We start from the raw sequence: 24018 nt of genomic DNA, 5'->3' as shown, positions 1-24018 counted from the left end.
TTGTACTGCATAATTACTCCTTGAACATTTCAGTCTATTTTTCAGATGGTTCAAATTGCTTTAAATGTAATTTGAATTATATCCTACTGTTGGAAAAAAAATTAAAGGAAAAAGTATCTAAAAGTACTTAACTGTTTTAAATAGAGTTTATAAAACTACTGTTTTTCTGAGTGCCTTGAGCTGTTGAGTGTATGTGCATGTTTTAGGCTACACTAGCATTCAGACTTTAATGAGTTTAATGCGAGCAATAAGCATTACTGAATTAACAGTCCGGAAGCATGTCCCCAGTTCAACATACACAGTTGACCAGCTGTTGGTAGTGCTGGCCCTAGCCTTTGAGGAGGACTTGATTTGGGGGCCCAATCACTTCGCCAGGTCACCCACCCCTAAATAATATATGTATTTTAGAATAATTAGGGGGCCCCCTGGTGGTCATAGGGCCCTAAGCAGATACTTATGTTGCCTATTGGTTTGGAACAGCCCTGGCTGCTGGCAACCAACAATTAACCCTGTGAGGAGTATGTTTTGAAATGCTTTTTTTTATTTATTATTCTAAGTGAGTGTTCTGGAACTCTACTGCCTTCAGTCACCAGCAGTGATTGTTACATCAGCATTAGAATGTTCACTTAAGAACATTCTAATCACACATTTGTGGCCTTACACTTTAAAAGGTTAATCTTTGAGCCAATCAAGGGCAGGAGAAGCAAACACGGCAGTAGGTGCAGGTAGCACCCTTAGTTCAGCAGTTCAGGTTAAGCACCTTTCTCAAGAGTACAACAGCAGTGTCCTACCTGGGAATCAAACCTACAACCTACCAAAAATCAAAATCAAAACTTTAGGTCACAAGGCCAGTTCCTTATCCACTACACTACACTGTCTGCCAACCATGTGGAAATATATTAAAACCCACCTGTGTAATATGAGATTACATACTCTAGCTACAGCAGAAGAGATCTCCATGGCAGCACCATCGTGTAGCCATTAACGACAACTGCTCTACCTGAACAGGCAGAGTGGATTCCAGCACCTCAGGTGCGGTGTGACCTGAGGTACCCTGTAGTGTAAAGAAAAGGCAATTAGTCCCCGTAAGACTGGCCGGTCCTCACTAGTCTGTGACTGTCAGGGCAATTAGTCCCAGTAAGACTGGCCAGTCCTCACAAGTCTCTGACTGTCAGAGTAATTAGTCCCCATAAGACTGGCCAGTCCTCACTAGCCTGTTGACTGCCAGGTTGACTTGACACGTACTGGGCTTTAAAGATGCAGCAGCCTGTTTATTAGCCATTAGCTTTTATCCGACCCTTAATCACCCTCTGAGGCAATGGGTGAAATATAGCGCACGCCACGTTGCAGACCATACATTATTAATCACAAGTAAATAATTACACCTCCCGTCTCTCTGTGTGAAACTTATTGTGCTCAGGATTATTCGTGGCTGTTTTTGTTTGTTTGTTTGTTTGTTTTTCTCGACAGAGTGAGATTTTCCACAACTAGTTCATTGTCATCCTTGTCAAGAACGTGACGGAGACTCTTTAACAAATAAGAACTGTTATTTTAAGCAAGTTAACAGCCATAGAGTGAGGGGGCCACCTCATCTTCTGTATATCCCAAGCTTAAATTCGGGCAGCCATTCCTCTGTCCTCAACCTATCAGAGCACCAAAGTGAAGGTTCATTTTACACTGAAACAGACCATGCCTTACTTACTTTAGTTGCTCAAAGTAAAAAAAAAATTTTTTTTAATTTTAAAAAAGAATTAGCTATATAATATTGGAATCTAGGCTTCCATGTTTGTCATATTTCTTTTACTATCTTTAATGATGAAATAAGCAACACTGTTGTATTCATAATAAAACATTCATGAAAATTAACTTAAGGAACTGCATGTATTTTAATATTGGGCTGGTTTCTTTATGGATTTTGTATTGTCGAATAGTAACAGATCACGTTCCGATTATAGTGGTCAAGATTGTTTTTATTGTAGTTTGCTTCTCTCCATTTCCTATGTTCCACAAGCATATCAATTTTCTAACTCAGAACAAAATTCATTGAGGGTTAATAGTACGACTGTCTACATTAACACATCAAACCATACCAATAACTCATGATTCATTTTTAAGGATTAACACGTTAGACTTGAAGGCAATTAATCACATTTTTATCATTTTGGCTTAATCCCATGAAGTTAACGCACTACCACTGACAGCCCAAATTAATTTTAATGAGCATTGCTGTAACTCATGCATTTTTTATTTTATTTTTGTTTTTTGTTTTTAATGACTAAATTTTTTCAAAAGCAATTAATCACATTTTCTTATTTTGGCTGCGGCGGTGCTCATGAAAGCAGATCTCGGACCAGATTTCCCATCTACCACCCTGTCTGTGACCCATATAATTATCCATCCATCCATCCATCATCTATACCAGCTCATCCTGGGCAGGGTCACGGCGGGTGCTGGAGCCTATCCCAGCATGCACTGGGCGAGAGGCAGGAATAGACCCTGCACAGGTTGCCAATCTATCGCAGGACACACACACACTATTCACTCACACACTCGTACCTAACGCCAATTTAGAGTCTCCAATTAGCCAGCCCACTGCACCACCATGCCGCCCCCCTTGTAATTAATAACTCGTTAATGCTGACAGCCCTCGTTAACAGTTGCCATTAATGTGTGTTATGTACCCCACCACATACATTCCTCTCTGTCATAATGTTATACTGGCATAAGCAAGAAAATACAGCGAAATGAAGATAATCACATTTATTTGCATTGCTGTAATTAGTCATTTCAGTTATGTGTCAAAGATTTAAAGCGGTGACAACGTACTGCCTGCTAGCTGTGTCACGTTCGCTTGCTCTGATTGAGCTACCTAGCTGGCTGAGCTTCCTAGCTAGCAATCTCATTTTGGCATTAAAGACTCACTTGTCGTGTTCGCTAGCTAATTCATACAACGCAAAAGTACAACTGCAGTGCCACACCTGGGGATCAAATCGATGACCTCACAGTTAAAACCCCAGCTCCCGGACCGTGATGTCACAATGCCAAATTGTGCATCACATGACATCTTGATTCTGTGCATGACAGAACTTGAACTTGAACTGGAAGAATTCGTGCCAGAGCCCAGAAACGGCCATGAAACGGAAACAAAAAAAAATACTGCATTTTTTTTCCCCCTTGCTAGAATAAGCTGTACCACGTCCGTAATCTCCCCACTGACATCCGTCACGGCGTCGTCCCCATTAAATAATCTTCCCGTCCTTGCGACAGGAAGGTTATAAAAAAAAGGTGAGAGGGCTATCTTGTTTACACTGCCTCAGTTCATTAGAGACCTAACAGGACAGAATGCGGTCTGTCGGCTCAGCCGCCACCGAGGCCCAGATGGCTGAAATACGCAGTGCATTGTGGGCCACGCGCAGGCGACGGCCTCTCATCATCGTCGGCTGGTTTGTTTTTTGTTTTTTTTTTCCCAGGGCCTCCTTCACAATCTCTCCGACGCCAGAACGACACCGTCAGCAGCGGGATGTGAAATACGCTCGCTCAACCTGCAAGCCGCCGCGGCTGCACCCTCCGATAGACGCTTGGCTCCTAACAACCTTCGCTCGCGTTTTTAAAAAACCGTACGGCTCGGTGACGTTTCATTCAAAGTCCACCGCCCGCCCTCTGCTTGCGTGGCGTTTACTTTGAAATGATGCACCAGATTTTTCTTTGTTTTTATTATAAATACTTATTATAAATATATAGTCTCTGACAGTGCTGTAAAATGCCGTTTAGAAAGTTTTCAGATTAATAATGACAAAACTGCAGACATTTATGCAACTTCTATTCCATAAAAAAAAAAAACTTGTAACATTCTACTGCAATTATAAACTGACGCCAGTCATTGTCTGTCCATTGCCAGTGGGAGACTGTTGCTAGTAGCAACCTGCTAGGAGACCCCAAGGGTTTTAGGGCAGAGCGACTCGAATTCTGCTTTGCCAGTAAAACGCAGTAGACCGCAGCTATAATATTATGTTCTACTAATATGCTACCCGCGTGTCACAGGGCAGAGAGTGTGTGCGAATGATCAGCCCAAAAATCTCCAAAACAACATGACGTCTGAAAACACGTATAAATGGTAAATGGACTGCATTTATATAGCGCTTTTACCCAAAGCGCTTTACAATCGATGTCTCTCATTCACCCATACCAACGGTGGAAGGCTGCCGTGCAAGGTACCAATCAGGTCGTCGGGAGCAGTTAGCGGTAAGGTGTCTTGCTCAGGGACACTTCGACACGCCCCAGGGCGGGGGATCGAACTGGCAACCCTCCGACTGCCAGACAACCGCTCTTACCTCCTGAGCTTTGTCGCACCCCGTCATCTCACGTCATCTCAAAAATCAAGACAGTATAAAAAACCCTTATAATGGAACATAAGCCTGCTGCCTTCCATTCTTTTTGTTTTGGACAGCAACTTGAAAGGTCAGCATTCGAGTCTCCCGTATCTGCACTTTAACATCTCGAAGACCGCACCATTGACCGCTGCAAGACCACATTTCTGGGCAGCGGTTTGGTGTAGATAAGCACCACCATGTAACCACCAGAGAGGGTTAGCTGTTTAGCAAAGCACTTCATGTGACGTGCCCCAATACAATGATCATCCATGTACAGCCAATATAATTAAACACTTTTTAATGGAGGTAATACAAAACATATGGGGGGGTCCTATAAGTTAATAACAGAGCTACACAAGACAACAGGGCACGGATTAACCAAATAATAGTAAATCAAAATAAGACGTAGGAGGCTGCTGATTCGGTGAAGGCACCACATGGTGGTGCACGGATGAGCCTCGCGGTCTCAAATCGAATTCGGACCGTGCCAGTACAGACTGTGGACAGTAGCTCCACAGGGCGACGCGCTATTGGTTCAGTTGGTTAGGGAACAGAGCTCATCGCCATCTAGCGACCCCTGCCAGTTATTCGGGTGCCTGTGGACTGCATGCATAGAGCCACACATGAAAGGTCTTCCTCCGACTCCACTCTGTCGGAGCTTAGCTGTAGTCTGCGGTGTGAAAAGAAGCAGCTGGTAACACCACGTGTTTCCATGGATGTCTACACAGGACTGAATCGGCAGTGGGAATCGCAGCATGTACACGTGGCTGTGCTTGCAGACGATCGGCCATTCCAAAGTTAATAAAAGGTGATAACATCGTAGTACCATCGTTGTGGGCTCCTAGTTCAGGATTCTGACAGCAATCCACAGGCTCTCTCCAGGCCAGTCCAGAAAGGGGATTCTGTTTCTCTGTCTCTCTCTCTCTCACAGTACCGTTTGGACTGGGCCTCGAAGCAGATGGTTGCTGCCCAGAGAAGGGTGGCGATGGCGAGCAGGAACGTGTGAACTCAACGTGCTGTGCACCGTTGAAGTGTGACACACCATGGGCGGACGTATTCATCAGACGCTTGGCTTGGAAAGGGAGGAACTGGGTTGACTTTCAAGTGGCAGCGCAGCATAATGGGAACTGGGCTTTGAACTCTCAGAGGTTGCAGGTTTGATTCCCAAGTGAGGCACTGCCGTTGCATGCTTCAGGAAGGTGCTAAACCCTTTATGTGTGATCATGACTATGTGATCATAATGTTATTAACATTCTAACGCTGATGGAAACTAGCATCGTCTGAAAACCTGTGACTGGTTACAACTGCAAGAATGGCTCGATTTTCATAATGCTACAAGAGGCCTAATTTCGACTTTAAGATAATTAAATATTTTTCCAGAGAGGAAGAAGAATGAGGCTAATTTACAAACAACGAGGGCGCAAAATCATTTTACTTTTCGAATTTCACAGTTTACCACAGCTTGTGAATGTAAAGAACATGAGCGGTGCAGGCTCAGAAGCGTTTGTTACTTTTTGTTTGGGGCGACGTTTGCTATCCAGCTGGAAACAGGGACACAAGCAAACGGCACGTTTTCATTCCCAGAAAATAATCGGCCCCATGCCGGTGTGAGCAAGCCACACCACGGCAGACAGACGCTTGTGTCCGGAGGAGTCAGAAGGGATTCCGGGGCAGAGACAAGCTTGCGGGCACATCGCCGCGACTTCAGTCACAGTTCCTGAGAAAAAGAAAGAAAAAGAAAAAAAAGACACCGCGATAAACACAGAAGGGGGATGATGGAAGGGAGTCCACCGCCACCTGTGATCAGAGCGGACGAACAGGAAACGGGAGCGGACAGAAGTCACGCGGCTGCCAGGAAAGCCGCGGACAGCAGCTCACCTCCGGGCAGTAGAGCCTCGCAGATGGCGCTTGCTGTGCCTCTGCCACTCGCAGGAAACTCCGCTGGAAAAAGTGTCCATTTTGGCCAGCTTCTGACGGCAGTGTAGCAATAGTGGGTAAGGAACTGGGCTTGTAACCAAAAGGTTGCAGGTTCGATTCCCGGGTAAGGACACTGCCGTTGTACGCTTGAGCAAGGTACTTAACCTGCATTGCTTCAGTATATATCCAGCTGTATATATTGGATGCAGTGTAAACGCCATGTACAGTACTTGTTTCTGGCTCTACCGGGGAACAGGACTCAACAAAAGAGCTCTTATACTGACACACATGCCATGACCTGGGACAGCGAGACGTGTTCTTCTGTGTACTGGCTTCACACAGGGCACTGAACAGACTAATGGAGGAAATATGCCAAGAGGACAAACACAATTAAAAGAAATAAATAAAAAAAACAAGACTTTAAATATGTCCTCTGGGAAACTTGAAAACATTCGATATTGAATGAATTTTTTTTTGTGCTTTTCTGTGTTCTGAATTTTAATTTTGTTCCAGTTTTATTAAGAAGACTACAGCAAGGCGCGGTATTGAAAACCGGCGCACTGCGAGACTGCAGGCGATTTGTGGCCACACACTGGAGGCTGTTGATCTCTGTGGCCCTTACTGCACAGACAGCTAATAAAGCTACTTCATTTTTACAGACGGCAAATATCAATTCTTTTAATATGTAGAACTTATCCATTCAGGGCTCACACCAACAATTTTTTCAACAAAAAAAATCAATGTACAGAAGTGCACTATGAAATAATTAAAGAAATGCTGCTTGTTTGAGCAGCGCCTGTAAGTTTGAAGCCACTGTGAACCTTTGATATATTTTGAAGATGTCCTTGCCTTTTTTTTTTTTTTTGTACCTTTGATGTACCTTCAAGGTCACTTCTCTTTGCCATGTAATTTACTGACAGAGAAAAGCAAGAAAAGTGAATGAAATAGAAGTAGAGAAAGAGGAGATGGAGTGAAGGGGGGAGGGAGAGAGTATATCCTTAATAATCAACCTTGTGTCTTTATTCTCTTTCACATCCAATTTAAAATATAAACAGGACAGCTAAAATGGTTGATGTTAAAATGAAATGTACTAATGCAAAACTTGGGAGTAAGCTTCACAGCATATCTACATGACCAATTTCAAAATCAGTCTTTTATTGGTTGCTCCCAATTTAAAACTGTGAAAATTTTGAATTTCAAAATTTGTAACATAAAGACAACAGGTCATGGATTAACCGAATAATAGTTAGTCAAAATAATACATAGGAGGCTGCTGATTGGCTAATTCGGTAAAGGCACCATGGATCGAATGCGGACCGTGCCAGTGCTGACTGTGGCCAATTGGTTCAGTCAGTTAGGGTTCATCGGTTCATCTAGCATCCCTTTATGGTTAATCAGGTGCCTGTGGACTACATGCAAAAGCCACACATGAAAGGTCTTCCTCAGACTCCACTCTGTGGGAGTGTAGCTGTAGTCTGTGGTGTGGAAAAAAAAAGCAGCTGGCAATGTCACATGTTTCCGAGGATAACCATGGAGGACTACATGCTCCCGAATCATGGAGTTGTATGGACCCTTGAGCTTCGCTGTAGCTGACGCATAGCATAGCGCCATCGAGTTGTAGCCCCTCACATTTTTAAGCATTTGCATGTCTGACCTTTTAAATGCTGTCTTCCTGTGGAAAAAAGGGCACCATTCCCCACATACCGTGGGGCAGGGTACAGTGCTTAACGTGGGTGGGCGCAGGGAGGCGTTTCAACAAGCAGGATTCCTGAGCTAGCTGGACAACTGGGCTGAATAAAACTCAGAATAGCTCTTTTTGCTTCAGTCCTTGTTCCAGACTTTGGAGGGTCACAGGTTTTACTCTGTGAGCTAACTCAGTAATCTTGCTTTGTGAAGCAGGGCCCAGTCTAGGATATGGTCCCAATACTTCTCCATTCTTAAAGAAAGAGTCCCAGCTATTCTCAGCGAGTCCCACACTACGTGTAGTTTTGACGATCTATACCTTGCAACAGTCCTAAATGAAGGCCTTTGGTCATCACACACTACAAGTCCCATACAACACAGCAAGCACTCACATTATGTGACATAGCTCCAAACTCAGATTCCTGATTAACTTTGCCAGATTTTTTATTTTTTTTATTTAGTAAGCAAGTCTATTTATCTGTGTGTTGTGCCAGAAATCCAGTCTTAAGAGAAAGACAGAATGTCAGGCCTAAAAGTACCATTAACCTGTCCCCCACACCCAAAGTGTTTCACGGAAGGGAGGGTGGAAATTTGGGACCGCATGTCACATTTTAGTAGTTGATATAAAAATGACAAATTGTAATATACGAGGTCAACATAAAGTTGATAGTTTGACATACATTCCAGCAAAAATAAGTTATATCTTCCAAGAAATGCTTTTGAATCAAATTTAATTTGATTAAAAAGGTGGCAGCACCTTTTGCAGCTGGAGACATTGATAACATGATAACAGAATAAAGTAAACAATGGCATAATATTGAAATTGCTAATATATTTTTGCATATTTTTGTGTATGGTTGTGTTGAGAGCACAAATTACCCCAGTTGTCATGTTGTCATGGCAGTCTGAGTTATTGACAAGTTAGTTCAAGTACCTGGGGTGTGTCTAACTGATGTGTGGGGAAAAATTGGGACAATTTAGGTCAAAAATAGGTAGTATTGTCAGTACATTCCAGTGCTATTGCCGTTAAATTGAACACAGTAGTAGTAATAATAATAATAATAATAATAATAATAATAATAATAATAATAATAATAATAAATTGCATTTATATTGCTTTCTTTTCCTGTTCTAAAAATACTTCATCTTTAAGGTAGGAAACTCACCCCTAACACCACTAATGTGCCTCTCCCCTCTGGCTGACACAAGGCGGCCATTTTGAGCCAAATCCTCAGGACATATTAGCGTAGGTGGAGAGGGAGCCAATTAAGGAATTGAGAGCGAGCAGAACTCGGCGAGAGAAATCTCACCGCACAGCACTTGGCCTTCCCAGCTGCAGAGGCAGGAAATTCAGATGAATTTTATTCCCGCGAAGCGAGCGCTGAACTGATTATCTTAACTGTAGAATCGCTTGGGAAGGGAAGAAGACAATGGAGTGTCAGTAGACTAAAACGTGTGGGATCTTTCTGAAGGGTCAAAAAGCCAAAGCATTTAAATGTCCAGCTCTCTTATAGGCACAGATATTTTGGCCTAAAAGCACACACTGCACATAGCTTCTTACAACGGAGACTTGGGCTGGGATTCAATCAACATTTTGTCCTCAACTTGGACTAAAAATTAAAATCAAAATCTGTTTTTTTCTTTCATAGATACAGTTTGGCGACTTCAGCGATCACTAAAACAAACTTGCAAAACTGAGTTTCTGTCCAATGCTTTCCTTTACTGGAGTCAAACTTAAAGATGAATGTTGACTGAATCCAAGCTTTAGGCAAATTTATCAAACTACAGCTGGAAAGAGTGACATTTCTCTATACATTGTGTAAATATTACAAGTTGCACTTCAGTTTGTTATGAATTTGCTTCCCCCCTTTCTAAAGGACTGAATTTTCAGCTCAGAAAAATGGCAGTGCATAGGATTTCTGGTAAGGAATTGTGGATGCCGAAAGTCTTGAGATTGAATATCTGATCACATCAAAGGTCTCAGCTTACTCCCAACTCTATCACACAATCCTGTCTGACAAAACAGGAAAGCTCACATCAATCGAAACACAAGCACTTATCTCCACTGTACCATGAATAACAATAATAAAAATCTTTGCAACCACCACAAAAAAGGGGTACTTACTGAAGAACAAGAGGATGCAAAGGCTTCTTTGTTTTTACATTCTGCAATAAATAGCATGAGTCGCTTGTCTTTAAATCATTCACTAAAGAAACACAATGGTCAGGAGGATAAAACTTAATGATTGCAACGTAAGCATTCGTTTCTACTTTACTGGAATACAAACACCTCCTGATTATGTCACATTGCAAGACTGAGAAAGCACCATTCCATACCATTTCTGCAAAAAGTACACACATAAAATCAGCTTATTCATTCCTCATTACTTGTTGGCCCTGAATCCATTTATTAATGTTTTAAATCATTTATAAGCCAGACATGTTTCTAAGTCTCTTTTTCCTTAAAATTTTTTACAGTCCCAGCTACATTTCCAAAACAATGTAAGGGAGGCTGAGAGTCCTGTTTAGAAATCACATGGCTGCTCCCACTGGGGGCGGAGCAAACAGGGAAAGGGGTGGAGCTAATGGGGTATAACATGAAAAACAGGAGGGGGGCTAAGATGGTATAACAATGAAAGGGGCGGAGCTAAGATGGTATAATAGGGAAAAGGGGCAGAGCTAAGAGGGTATAACAGGGAAAAGGGGCAGAGCTAAGAGGGTATAACAGGGAAAGCGGCAGAGCTAAGAGGGTATAACAGGGAAAGCGGCAGAGCTTAGATGATATAACACGCAAAGGGGCGGAGCTAAGAGTCTAAACAGGGAAAGAGGCGGTACTGAGAGGGAATACATTACATTACATTACATAACAGGCATTTGGTAGATGCTCTTATCCAAAGCGACGTACAACAAAGTGTATAAGACAGGAAACCCTCTTCCAGGCGCTAGTGTGTCCAAGGAGGCCCTAGGGGTGGGTTGCATGTGTTTGTGCATGCATGAGGGGGCTGTTTCTCTTTTTTCTCCCCTGCACAAATAATTTCCAGATCCATCCCTGGGTTCCAATAAAAAGTCTGTTTTTCTGGTTAACCAGATGTTGCACCTGCAATCTCAATTGAATGATGAGGCTTTTTTTTAGCATTTAAAGCAAGTAGTCACCATTTGGGAAAAGGTTTGGACGTCAAAGAAGAGTACAGGCCAAAAAAAACTTTAAAAATTTATGGTTTACAGATGTGGAATTCACAGCTGCAGCAATGGAACACACTCGGAACAAGTGCATACAGGAACCCCATCTAGCACAAAATGGTTCAGTCTGGGAACTTTCACACTTTTAACATCCACCATAAATGGTTCCATAAAGAACTACAAAAGTGTTCCCCAATGAGGACAAGCCAAAGAACGCTTTTCCCCCCCCCCCCCCGAGAGTGTACCGATCGTACCCCTGGTACAGTAGAACCAGCAGAACTGGGCAGTGAAAACAGACGGTGTAACAGTGCCCACAAGCATGAGCCGAGACCACTGCTTCAAGTCATCTGTAGGCGGAAGCAGTCTCGCTCCAAGGCAACCACTCTTAGATGTTTAAGCAATCATTCCAACCGGCCTCCGTATTTGTTAGGTTGAACATTTATCGGCATTAACCACGTATATAAATATGGAAATCACTCCATTAAATGCCTGAAATGTAATCCACGATGCCCCGTTTGATGCCGGCACCTGTGTGGTATAAAGGTTAGGGGACTGGGCTTGTGACTTAGTGGTAGAAGGTCTTATTCCAAAGTAAGGCAGTGCAGTTGTACCCTTGAATAAGGTGCTTAACCTGAATTGTTACAGTATATATCCAACTGTATAAATTGATATCAAGTTTCTTTTTATTTATTATAAACAAATACATTTTATTTTAAATGCAAAATGTTTTTTTTTTGGGGGGGGCAACATAGCTCAGGAGGTAAGACCGATTGTCTGGCAGTCGGAGGGTTGCCGGTTCAAACCCCACCCTGGGCGTGTCGAAGTGTCCTTCAGCAAGACACTTAACCCCTAACTGCTCTGGCGAATGAGAGGCATCAATTGTAAAGCGCTTTGGATAAAAGCGCTATATAAATGCAGTCCATTTATCATTTACCATTTTGCAGGTTTCTCTGGAAAGGCTCCCAGCCAAATGACAGTAATGTAAAGTTAGGGGCAGAAACTGATTAAAACAGGGTGAGCAAATGAATTACTTTTTCCTGCCAAATCCTCACAAGAGAACATCTCCACGTTACATTTCACCAATGGATTTACCTCTTCCGATGACGTTAAATCGACATCCATAAAACCGGTTTCAATTCAAATTCAGTGATGGCAAAAACAGAGCCAAGCCAAGTCATGAAGTCAGACTGACCCCCACCACAACTGGGGGGAAAAAATTGGATAAGTAGTGGGCATAAGTCTCCTCAGTACTAAAGTCAAGCCCAGCGGCAGTCAAAAAAAAGACTGATGTGGATTAGGCCCAAGAGTACGACAAAATCGTACCCCTCTTCGCAGGGAATCCTCGCGATGACCAGCCTCATAAGAATTAAGCCATCAAACGGGTCCAGCGCGTGACACCCTCACAGCGCTTATCGGAATGCGGTTGGAGGTTTCCGCGACAAAAAAAAATTGCATCGCCACGTCACATAATTAATGAGTTCACACACTGACTCCCGCGGGAAGGTAAACACAGCCGTATCCCTCACTAATTTCATATCCCACCGACGTGTGCGTGTATCAGACTCAAACGCGATGACTCATAACACGGAGGGAGGTATCCATCAATTTAGAGCATAAATGAAAACGCGAGCCTTTCCCCGTGGTCTCGTGCCGAGTTTTGTGCAACACAAAAAACCGCGTATGACGGAAGGAAATAAATATGTTGCATGCAGCATGGGTAACACCTGCACTATGGGGTAATGCATGCACCGTGGGGTCTTTTTTCGTCCCGGTATAAAGCATATTATTGCCTTAGTTATGTGCTGAAAAGTTGATCACCTCACTTTTTTGTTGTTGTTAAAATAACTGACAACAGAGAAGTGAAGTGTGGGAAGACGTGACGCAGAACTTGGAGGGCAGGTGGTGATGGTGCTGGGGGGTTAAAACTTTTGCGAGGGTCTACGAAACAATCCAGAAATCCAGAAGCATCGTCATTGCGATAGAGAGAGCGAGAGAAAGAGAGACTAAGGGGGGGGGGCTTTTCCGAATGACCAAATTTAAAAACTTAGCAGCTTTTACTCTGAGGACAATATGTAGGCGCCTAATAATGTATTATTGCGTGCGTCCTAAAGAGCACTACTAAAAAAAAATTATTTCACGACAAATCAGCCAACTTCTATTTAATTATGCGCAATTAACACAGGATAGCCGCCGAGTACTTAGCAGAGAGCAACTACAAAGATTTTAAATAACAATAAAATGAAAACGAAAAAGAATTGCCTTATTTATATAACGACGAAAATTAAATAAATTACGCCAACAAAACAACAGAACGGCGCGTTACGCAACCGAAACATAAAGAAGATACAGAACACAAAATATAACTGTTGCATAACATCCAGATGTTAAAAATCAACATAAAGGCTACAACAGTCCACGAGGGGGAATAAGGCATAGGCCTATTCTCTATTTACTAGCTAATTGATTCAGCACAATTGAGTCCATAAACCGGAAAGCCTACACATGCATGCCCACTGCAGTGACAAACCCGTCCAAAAAGAGAACAGTACCTCTAGCCATAAACAGGAATTTCACCCTACTTAAAGCAGTGACTCTCAACCCGTGCGAAAAATGTCTAAATTGGCGCCATGCACGACAGAGATCAATGCTAATTCTATGAACTGTGCAGTTCACACAGCCTAGGGCATTCTGATTTGCATGCGATGCATCGGATTCCAACTCAGCCGTATGAAGTGTGCACCGCGGACTATTAATGACATGTGTAGGCTATAACGACCCACACCTTTATTCGGTAGCACGACGAAGTGAAGATTTATAAATAGTGGCACGCCGTTGAAATGACCGCCGCGTATATGAATTAAAACAGAAGTGAACGGAGCTATGTAAGCATGCGGACCTCCACATGTTGTAATAAAGACTTCCGTGCTGAGACTATAGTGCATCTCTTGATTCAGCGGCTGAGAATTTGAAGGCTCACCTCCTTTATTCCAGCGCGTTAACGGGTCCTTTCGTGCTTCCTTGTCGCGGATTGGCGCTCAAACGCCTCGCGACGCCAAGGCAGAGGAGTTGTTGGAAGCGCTCGAAATAACTTTAAACGATTCCGTGTTTAAGCTTCGAAACAAATCAATCCGATCGAAGTCGTTTGGAAATCCAAAATAATCCTGGTTTTCCCTAAACTACAGAAGGGGGCACTGCGAGTCATTTTACGAGTCGCTGTCCAGTGCAGTGTGGTGATGAAAAAAATGATCTTCGGCGGGGTCTTTTTTTTTTTTTCTCTCCCCCTTTTCCAACTTTCTCCTCGGAGCCGCCGTCGTACGGTGCAGAAAATTAGTCTCTATGCGGTATACCATAGGAAACCACTGTTACACCACCGTACTTAGTCTGCGATTTCCACGCATTGAGGAGGACTGGTATGAGCATATCGTAGCCTACTCCCCCGCTGGGACGGAGGATGCAGTATTAAATCTATGCGGTGAATTCAACGCCCCCAGAGTGTGTTTGAAAATAAAAGCATCCAAAAGCGAATGCAAAAGTCACGGAGAAAACTGCTGCTAGTTCAACGAATAGCTGATTAGACCAGCCTACCGCCAATATTATAGGCTATATAGAAAATCTTGGTTAACTTGTTTCTCGGGCGGCTTCTGTCCAAAGATCCTTGTCCCACTCAACCACCTGCTACCTGTCTTAAGAACGATTTGAATTCTGTACGCGTTTTTCCCTTTTATATTTAATATTCAAAGTTTTTTTTAGTAAATCGCCCGGCAATTTGCCTACTGCTAGCTTAAACAAAGCAGGCAAAATTCATCCACGTCTCTTTGTTGCAGGACAAGTAGGCTACAGTTAGGCATTCGGCATTACACGCAGATCCCTGGGATTTTAAAGCGTGAAGTGACATCGTCTCACAAATCCTTGTTCAACAGTTCGCGAATGTTACTGTCATGTTCATATGCCCGTTTCTGTAGAGTCTCCTTCAGTCCAATTTTTCTCTCCAGAATGATCAGAATGATTTAAAATGTCTAAATATTTTATTTTAGTACCACTTAATTGTGGAGTATATTTTGTAGCCTATTTTAAGTCCGCCTCCGCTTCTTCGCGGGTTTGAAAGCGCTGCAGCAGCAGAGCTCTTGTGGCGCTGCCGCTGCCGCGGCTTTAGATATCACACCGCTGAAATAATGCGAGCGCTGCCTGGGCGGTGATATACTGCTAGCTGCTGGAGGACCGCGCAAGTCCCCTGAAAACTGTTTCGCGGAGGAGAATTTGATTCTCTGGCAGTGATCAGAGAAAATGAAAACCGCCGTATCAGCAGATATGGGCTACATGAACAAAATCTGTCCCATAGCAATTAATCACAGGCCATTAGCCACCCACCTATCTGGGAGAACTCTAACGGGCGTCCACCTCAAGTGTCATCTAATTAAATATACATGCTTTGGGAGACCGCTACTCGCCAATGCCCTGAAGTATTACTACGGACCGCCCGTTTACGATCACGTTTATCGGGATATAAAAACTACAATAAGAAAAAATGCACATACGTCTCTTACATGCCTGCTCACCTAGGCTATAGCGACTGCCATTACCCGTGTTTTGCCGCGAATGAGATGTTCAGGTTATCACGGTGCTCATTCTTGTACTAGTTATCCGCGTGCGCAACGGTCGTCGTCCAGCGCACGAAATCCGACTTGAGGCAGTGCTTTCCAATTACCGAGTAGCCTATAGGAGCACGTATAGAGTTTAAAACACTGGTTATCTGGCGAGAGACGGACTGTAAAATAAAAATGAAGAAAACAGAAGGATGACGATGATTCAACATACAAATAACAATAACTAAAAGACGCAAATGCTTTTAAGAACAAAAGCACATCCGCGCGCGCGTCATCTGAAAACCAAAAGCCACTTAATAATACACTGCACGAAACGGCTACGGCACATACAAGGGGATTTATATTTTATTTACTAATTTATTGCTTGCCTCTGCTGCTGCTGCCAGCACGTTCTTTAGTGTGAATAAATGTCGGTGCATTAAAAGCCATTCTTATGCATATATCACACTACTGAAGATGGGTGTTTCTGTGAGCCCGCCTGAAGGGGGATGGGGGGGGGGACGCATCCTGGCAGCGTGTCTGAATGTTTATGGATCAAAACCGAGAGCAAATGTGTAGGGTGGGTCCTGTTTTCTGCGGGTGTTTCGCAGTATGCTGCATGTAATGTAATATTTATCATTCGCATAAATCACAGATCAATATAGTTTCACCAGCGCGAGAATTATAGTTAACTCTCGGCTATCCTCGGGGGTGAGCGAGATGGGGTGAGCTTGCAAAAAGACGCCTTAATTAATTTGTGTCACGTGCGACGCGTGATTTACAGATGGGCCTGAGTGCATATATACAGCCTTTGCTCTAAATATGTGGGATATAAACGCACTCTATAGCATTTTACTTCAGGAAAAAAAACAATGTTAATGTTTGTTTGGTAAACAACTCACACACGCATCATTATAATGATTCCCGCCTTCTAGGGGATGAGTGTACCAAGAACATGCCAGTAAAAATGCACCACAACGGAACCAGAAGAACCCGTCAGTGTGGGAACCAAACTCTTTGGCCCGTGGGATTATTTATACCTGAGCGTCAGGTGCAGGCATTCGTTAGTCCAGAACATGGTGACAGATGATTCATCTGACCACATCCCATTTCTCCACTGCGCGGGAGACCATGGCCTGTGCCGTCTGCAATGCTGTACTCGCGCGCGCAAAAAAAGAAAAAAAAAAAAAAAAAACATGCGCTGCCAAGTGAAGCGAGTGGTCTGCGCGCCGCAACCCGGCAATGTTACCGGGCTCTTTAGAGTTCTCGATGGGGCGTTCTTAATGAAACTGCCCGTTCGCAACTCAAGTCGGAAAAGCGCAGTCAGTTGATTCGGCGTCGCTCACCTGTTTAGCCTTGCACGCCGAGCCAAATGCAGACATCACACCCAGCAGCATGGCATGCACTCCTGAAAGCATCATCTTCTAACCACAATAGCTACTGTGATAGGCAATGTATAGAATATATATTTACAGAAAGGAAAAGACAGCCAACCTGTTTGGAAGACAGTATTTTCAAAATAGAGTACACAAACTCTCTTATAGTGTGCTGGGGTATGCAATACAAGCCAGAAATATCAAATATCATGGAAAAAAAGTGGTGCCAAAAGTGGCGCATTTCGCCCATACAAATCTTCGGGCTTCAATCCCGTCTCTGCCTGAAGAAGACTATGGATAAAACATGTCACAGTTAGCATCATTTTTATTGATATTTGTGGGTTGTATTTCACACACCAGCACTCTAAGAGTTTGTATTCTATTTTGGAAATACAGTCTACCAAAGATATAAGGTTGGCTCTCTTCCTTACTTGAGGTTGACTCGCAGTTTTGAGCCTCTTTTTTACCACTACATGTAATTTGGTTTACAAAATACATGCACTCATACATACATACACAAACACACACGCACAAAAGTGCACGCACACACACACACACCATTAAATGAATGCCTCATATGTACTTGCCCACATATGAAGTGGCCACAACATGTTCGTAGGTGTATAGATTTCAACATGTGAGCTAAGAATGCTGTTAAAAACACACAGAGGAGAAAAAAAATGTTCACTGACAGCACGCATAAATTGTATCATATTGGCTAGAGATTTGATTTGGAACAATGAATATGGGTATTACCCATTGTGTGTGCATGAAATTGTGTTTGTCCATGAAAGAAGTATCCCTACCAAGATCAAGACAAACAAGTTATTTAGAGCACCAAAACACAGTGAAGTTTAATGAGTTTCTGATTACTTGTGTAGGATCGACTGCCACTGGGAAATCATGCCAAGGAAAGTTCAGCTGTATCTGCTGGATGATTGACACCTAGTTCTTGGTTTTATTTTATTTTATTGGCATGGTAAGCTTCAGAAATTTCACTGTTTAGTTAGAACACTGCTAAAAGGTATGACACAGTGGTAACCAGCCCTTTTCCTGGACATCCACCATCCTGTAGGTTTTCATTTCAATACTAATTTGGCACACCTGACTGTACCGATTAGCAGCTTGGCAAAGATCTCTAGCTGATGAATGAGGTGAGCTTTGTTAGGGTTGGAGTGAAAACCTACAGGACGGTAGATCTCTAGCTGTTGAATGAGGTGCGCTTTGTTAGGGTTGGTGTGAAAACCTACAGGACGGTAGATCTCTAGCTGTTGAATGAGGTGCGCTTTGTTAGGGTTGGAGTGAAAACCTACAGGACGGTAGATCTCTAGCTGTTGAATGAGGTGAGCTTTGTTAGGGGTGGAGTGAAAACCTACAGGATGTGTAGATCTCCAGGAACACAGTTGGTTACCACCGGTCTAAAATATTCTTCCATTCTAATATGAGCTATGTTTCATGAGAATATTTTATAAGTACGTTTTCACACATTTGAAAATCAGAAATTCTTTAATGATTAATCAATTATGGTGGCATTTTTAACTACATCTTGTCAAATTTCAGAACATGGATTGAAATGGGCATGCATGAATATCCATTTTGCGAATGCCAAAAACTGATTGGCATGTAGCCACCAGGTCTGTAAATGTAGCAAACTTTTCCCTTCATTAAGCATAAAAAGTATATTTTTATCATTTTATTGGCTCCTATATGGTAATGCAAAAAACTAATTTGCCTTTTGAAATGGTCATCGTTTAAAGAGTCATCGGATCAAGAAAATTAAAGGTAGTTCTCCCAGTCTGCAGTGTAAGTGAAGATGGTTCAGAAAATTACAACACACATCAAACCTGAAATATTAGGCCTGTCAACACTGATCTATTTAATCTAAAGGTGTAGTGAAATGTTGAATTTCAAGATTTGCTCTCTGCTCTTTATAATTTATTTAAGTTCTCCCAGAGTAACCGTGAGCGTATGCTTGTCACGAGAGTACGGGTTTGTTTCATAAAAGTTTGCAGCGAGATTACGCAACCGAAGGAGATCCCCCACCCACCCCCGCCCCCCCAACCCACTTAACTCAAAGGCTTACAGCTTAAGCCCATCTGCGGTGAATAATTAATACGGTCTCCCCGGGTAATCGCTGACTCATACAGCCGATAGCGAGGGTGCTCCATTTTTCAACAAACGCTACAGAAGAACGGGGCGAAGGACGTCGAGCAGCCTCGTTCAGGATTCGGCTAGCCGTCAAGCCAACCGGCCGCACGCCACAGGAGCGGGGCAGCGTGCTCATACTGCCCGGCGCACTGTACCGCTGAAGCGGCCAGTAAAAGGTTCTACACCATTCTGCGACGGCCGGTTTCCTGGATTCTGTGCGTCGTAAGATCTGTCCTCATGTAGCACTTATCAGTATTCTTCACATCTGTCTGTTTTTTTTTTTTGGCTGACAGAGATAGCCAAAGCACTGAGGGGGTAATGTTAAGTAATGTCACTGCTAATTATCAACACCAGTACATTGGGGGCAGGTGTGGTGTGGATGACATCATCTCTCACCTATCAGTGTCCAGAACACCCCCACCCCACCCCCCCCCACCCCCCCACCCCCCCACCACTACGGCTCCGCTCGTTACAGCCGGAGAATATTAAAAACTTCCCTGGTCACATTCTCCCTACAGGGCGGTTGGCACTTACACAGCGTTTAGCAAATCACCTCGTAATTATCTGTCTAATTAAGGATCAGAAAGAGAAAGAAAAAACCAGATACGGGCATCAGACGTGTTCGGCGTGACACCGTCCCGATTCATATAAGGTTTCCATAAGTGCCTTAACGTGCCGTAATGTTCTGTAATGTGTCGTAATGTTCTGTAATGTGCCGTAATGTGTCGTAATGTTCTGTAATGTTTCATAATGTTTCGTAATGTTCCGTAATGTGCCTTAACGTGCCGTAATGTTCCGTAATGTGCCGTAATGTGCCGTAATGTTCCGTAATGTGCCGTAATGTTCCGTAATGTGCCGTAATGTGCCGTAATGTTCTGTAATGTTCTGTAATGTGCCGTAATGGTAAATGGTAAATGGACTGCATTTATATAGCGCTTTTATCCAAAGCGCTTTACAATTGATGCCTCTCATTCGCCAGAGAAGTTAGGGGTTAGGGGTTAGGCGTCTTGCTCAAGGACACTTCGACATGCCCAGGGCGGGGTGTCGTAATGTGTCGTAATGTTCTGTAATGTGCCGTAATGTTCTGTAATGTGCCGTTATTGTGCCGTAATGTTCTGTAATGTGCCGTAATGTGCCGTAATGTTCCGTAATGTGCCGTAATGTTCTGTAATGTGCCGTAATGTGCCATTATTGTGCCGTTATTGTGGCGCCACAGTTCAGTCCTGCGGACTCAGAGCCGGCTCTAGGATTTTGGCGACCCTAAACAAGATTGGTTGGGGATGAACCAATCACGAACCGGGGCTGGAGGTGGGTTGGGGGGTGATAGCAGTACAATACAATTAAAATGTCTCACAACAAAAAAAAAAACACAAAGAGAGTGCATCTGCACACCTGTGGGGGTGTAAATGCACCCCCATTTCCACCGACTCGCAGCTGTTGTTTTACGGTCATTGTAAGCACAGCCTCCAACTAGGAAAATCAGACACTGCGCCCAGGGCCCCGCCTTCTCCCCTAGGGCCCCACCATCTCACCCAGGGCCCCGCCTTCTCCCCTAGGGCCCCACCATCTCACCCAGGGCCCCGCCTTCTCCCCTAGGGCCCCACCTTCTCACCCAGGGCCCCACCTTCTCACCCAGGGCCCCACCTTCTCACCCAGGGCCCCACCTTCTCTCCCAGGGCCCTGCCGTCTCACCCAGGGCCCCACCTTCTCCCCCAGGGCCCCGCCGTCTCACCCAGGGCCCCGCCTTCTCCCCCAGGGCCCCGCCTTCTCCCCCAGGGCCCCGCCGTCTCACCCAGGGGCCCGCCTTCTCGCCCAGGACCCCCACCTTCTCACCCAGGGCCCACCTTCTCGCCTTCCTTTGACAGCGCAAGAATCAGAAAGTGGCAATGTTCAGGAGGAGCCCCCCCCCCAAATCATTTTTTGCCTAGGGCCTCCAAAAGTCTCAGAACGACTCTGATTGTAAGAGCCTGCAAATCAATAAGTTTAAAGTTCCTTCCGTCGTGAATTTCTTCATTTTCTTTGTCAGGAGCTGTAAAGTTTGCCATTCCAGTAAAATTCTGAGAGCGTCTATCGAGATAAGGACTTTCCTAATGTTATGATAATGCGTCCTGCACCCTTTACAAATTTCCCCTCGTCAGCAGATCTTCCTGTTCCTAAAATGCACCAATCAACAGGGGCACTGGGGTCCACAACCAATTCCACACAGAGATGCAATTTACAAAACAATTGGAGGAAATGCTGCATGCACCATTTAATTCCCCAGCAAATCAAGTTCACGCTCAGCAACAGAACTGCAAATCCTGCTGTAATGCATTCGCCCTGTGATTTTGGTCATTTCTTTGCCATTTACAAACACAAATTTAAAACACCGTCTTTACCCAACGATAAATCAGAAATAATCGAAGCCATGATATATGTATACACTGTATACATGCTCACACACGTGTTGCACCTACACACGTTCACAGCACAGGTAATACCCCTGCCCATGAGTTGGTGCAGCCAGGAGCTCCAGATTTATCATCTGGCCCCTCTAAACTGCAGTACACTGAACTACACAATTTGGGCTTCTACTGTTCCAGTCAATTTATTAACTCAAGTGCAACAACCCATTTTAATTCCTGTGATTGCCAGCCAGTGCATTTTAAAGCCGGGATCTCAAACTCTAGTTCTGGTGGGCCGTTGTGTCTGTTTAACTCTGGAGGTCTTCCCACAGTTCAGTGCATAACTTGAGTCATTTATCCATCCAAGAGTCGGCACGCCTCGATTTCCAGGCCTAAAGTGGCTGCTGTTTGAAAAGAAATGGCAAAAAAAACTGCAGATACTGTAGATTTCCAGGGCAGGAGTCGAAGACCTTCGCCTTAGGCCACAACTTCATTATGGACATTTAGCAGACACTCTGATCCACAGGCAATTCAGCAGAAGCTCCTACCTAGAGAAACTTACACAGCTTTCTATTTTTTATTTTTTATTTTTACATTGTACCATTGTTTATACAGCAGGACATGTCGGTGAAGCAGTTTGGGTCACAACAGCAGTGCCCTAAACCTGGGAATCGAACCTGCAACCTCACCGGTGCTAGCCCTCTTCTGTGCCTTCGGCTTTGCCTCCCGACTCACACTCGAGAGCTAAAGAGCAAGGGAGAGAGGGAAAAAGAGGACGAGCACCATCGATCCAATTACGAGCGAGGGACTAACACAAGGCGCCCCATTCTTTGTATTTATAAAGTCTTCTCAAAGTCATGCCAGGCATATCTTTATCCAATGAACAGCTGGAAAAAAAAAAAAAAAAAAAAAAAAGCAGAGAGAGAAAAATACGCTTTCATTTAACGAAGCCGCTTTGTTATGTAAGAGTTCTCCGCGAATAAGGGGCCTTATTCTGAAAATGCTCCGCTCCTCTCGGCCGGCTTCTATAAGCATACCCTCAGATCCGCAGTGAGGGCGTACGAATGTAACCACGGATTAAGGAAAGAAAAGGCATGTTTATACATCCGTTTCCCTTTGCATGCTGGGAAAAACAGTCAAAGATGGTCCGTAAGACGACCTTTTTGTCTGGTCTTTATGTTTTTCCTGTAATAGACACATTGCACGGATATCCAGGACAAGACACTGCATGTCCCTGTGAGGACTTGGGAACTGAATCAGGTCCATGTTCTCCGGAGGTGCGGGCAGCGTTGTGAAGCAGGGTGTTGCGTTATATACGAAGGGCTGTTAACAAGCCCACATTTTACATCGGGTTTACATCGGCCGCTCTTGATGCAAATAACAAAATGGCTGCCATGATTAACATTCAGTGAGTTCAGCACTGACTGTCAGATAAACAGGAACGCACTTCCCTAAGGGACGGCGAGAAGCGGCTTTTTTATTTAAAAAAAAAAAAAAAAGAAAAAGGCTTCAAAATATCTGCACAAATCTGAACGTGCATCTCATCTAGGCTCTACAGTGAGCAACTGCATAGCAACCAGCTTAGATAACAGGACCTTTCATTGGCCCTAAAGGGGGGGGAGGAGGGGGGGGGGGGCTGCTGCCTCCTTTGTTTTTGAAAGCTGACACCTGGATGGACAGAGAGAGAGAGAGAGAGAGAGATGATGGGGTGAAAGAGACTGAGGGATGAGGCTGGGAAAAAAAGTCTGAAAGGCGGAGATGTGGTTTGACAGACAGAGAGAGAAAAAGAGAGAGCGAGAGAGAGAGAGAGAGAGAGAGATGCGGAGCGATAGGGAGGCTCAGTAGCCCAGAAGGCAAGAGGAAGAGGAGGGAGGGGTATGAACGGAAAGGCCGTACGCATCAAAGGGCGGTGAGCGCGGTATCTTTCTGAAATTCGGCGGCTTTGCCCCGACCCCGGGTCACCCCTCACACCGGAGAACTGCGCTTAAATGTCGGCGCATTAATGACGTAGCGCCATCTACGGGCCATGAGACAAAGCCGGCCCTGAAAGACAGCACCTCCTATAAGCAGTGTCCCCATCGCTGAAGAGGGACATTGGTGTTAAGCTTGGTTTAGAGAGAAAAAGGGCTACAGCACCACATCCATACAACTATTGGCAAGAGACTGTCAGCTCAGGTGATTAGCCAGGTGTGCTATACAAGTTATTCCAAATATGCAAAACCCCTGTTTTTACATATATCAGTAATCTCAGTAGTAAACCTATTAAATTCTGAACCAAAGTAGCCAAAAAACACATCAGCACCCTATTCTCACTTTCCAAACATTAAATGGAAACCTATATTGCAAAAAAATAAATGAAATTACATTTTTTTTAAAT

The 24018-nt window shown here is 44.0% G+C and overlaps 1 protein-coding gene across 3 annotated transcripts in view; it reads right to left on the bottom strand.

Annotated features, from left to right (window-relative positions):
- The window catches only part of LOC135238537 (metabotropic glutamate receptor 4-like), a 228682-nt gene extending 212954 nt beyond the window's left edge, over nt 1–15728 (bottom strand). For 2 of the 3 annotated variants that reach the window (XM_064306540.1, XM_064306538.1), the window contains exon 1: nt 14128–15727. The gene's annotated coding sequence lies outside the window, so the exon portion shown is untranslated. Of the gene's footprint in view, nt 1–14127 lie in introns of all 3 variants that reach the window. The other variant, XM_064306537.1, reaches the window with a different exon arrangement.
- Between the last annotated feature and the right edge of the window lie 8290 nt (nt 15729–24018).

This window comes from Anguilla rostrata, chromosome 13 (genome assembly GCF_018555375.3).
Source record: "Anguilla rostrata isolate EN2019 chromosome 13, ASM1855537v3, whole genome shotgun sequence".
NCBI lineage: Eukaryota > Metazoa > Chordata > Actinopteri > Anguilliformes > Anguillidae > Anguilla > Anguilla rostrata.
The sequence above is the reverse complement of the archived record's forward strand: the minus strand, read 5'-3'. Positions and strand labels throughout refer to the sequence as shown.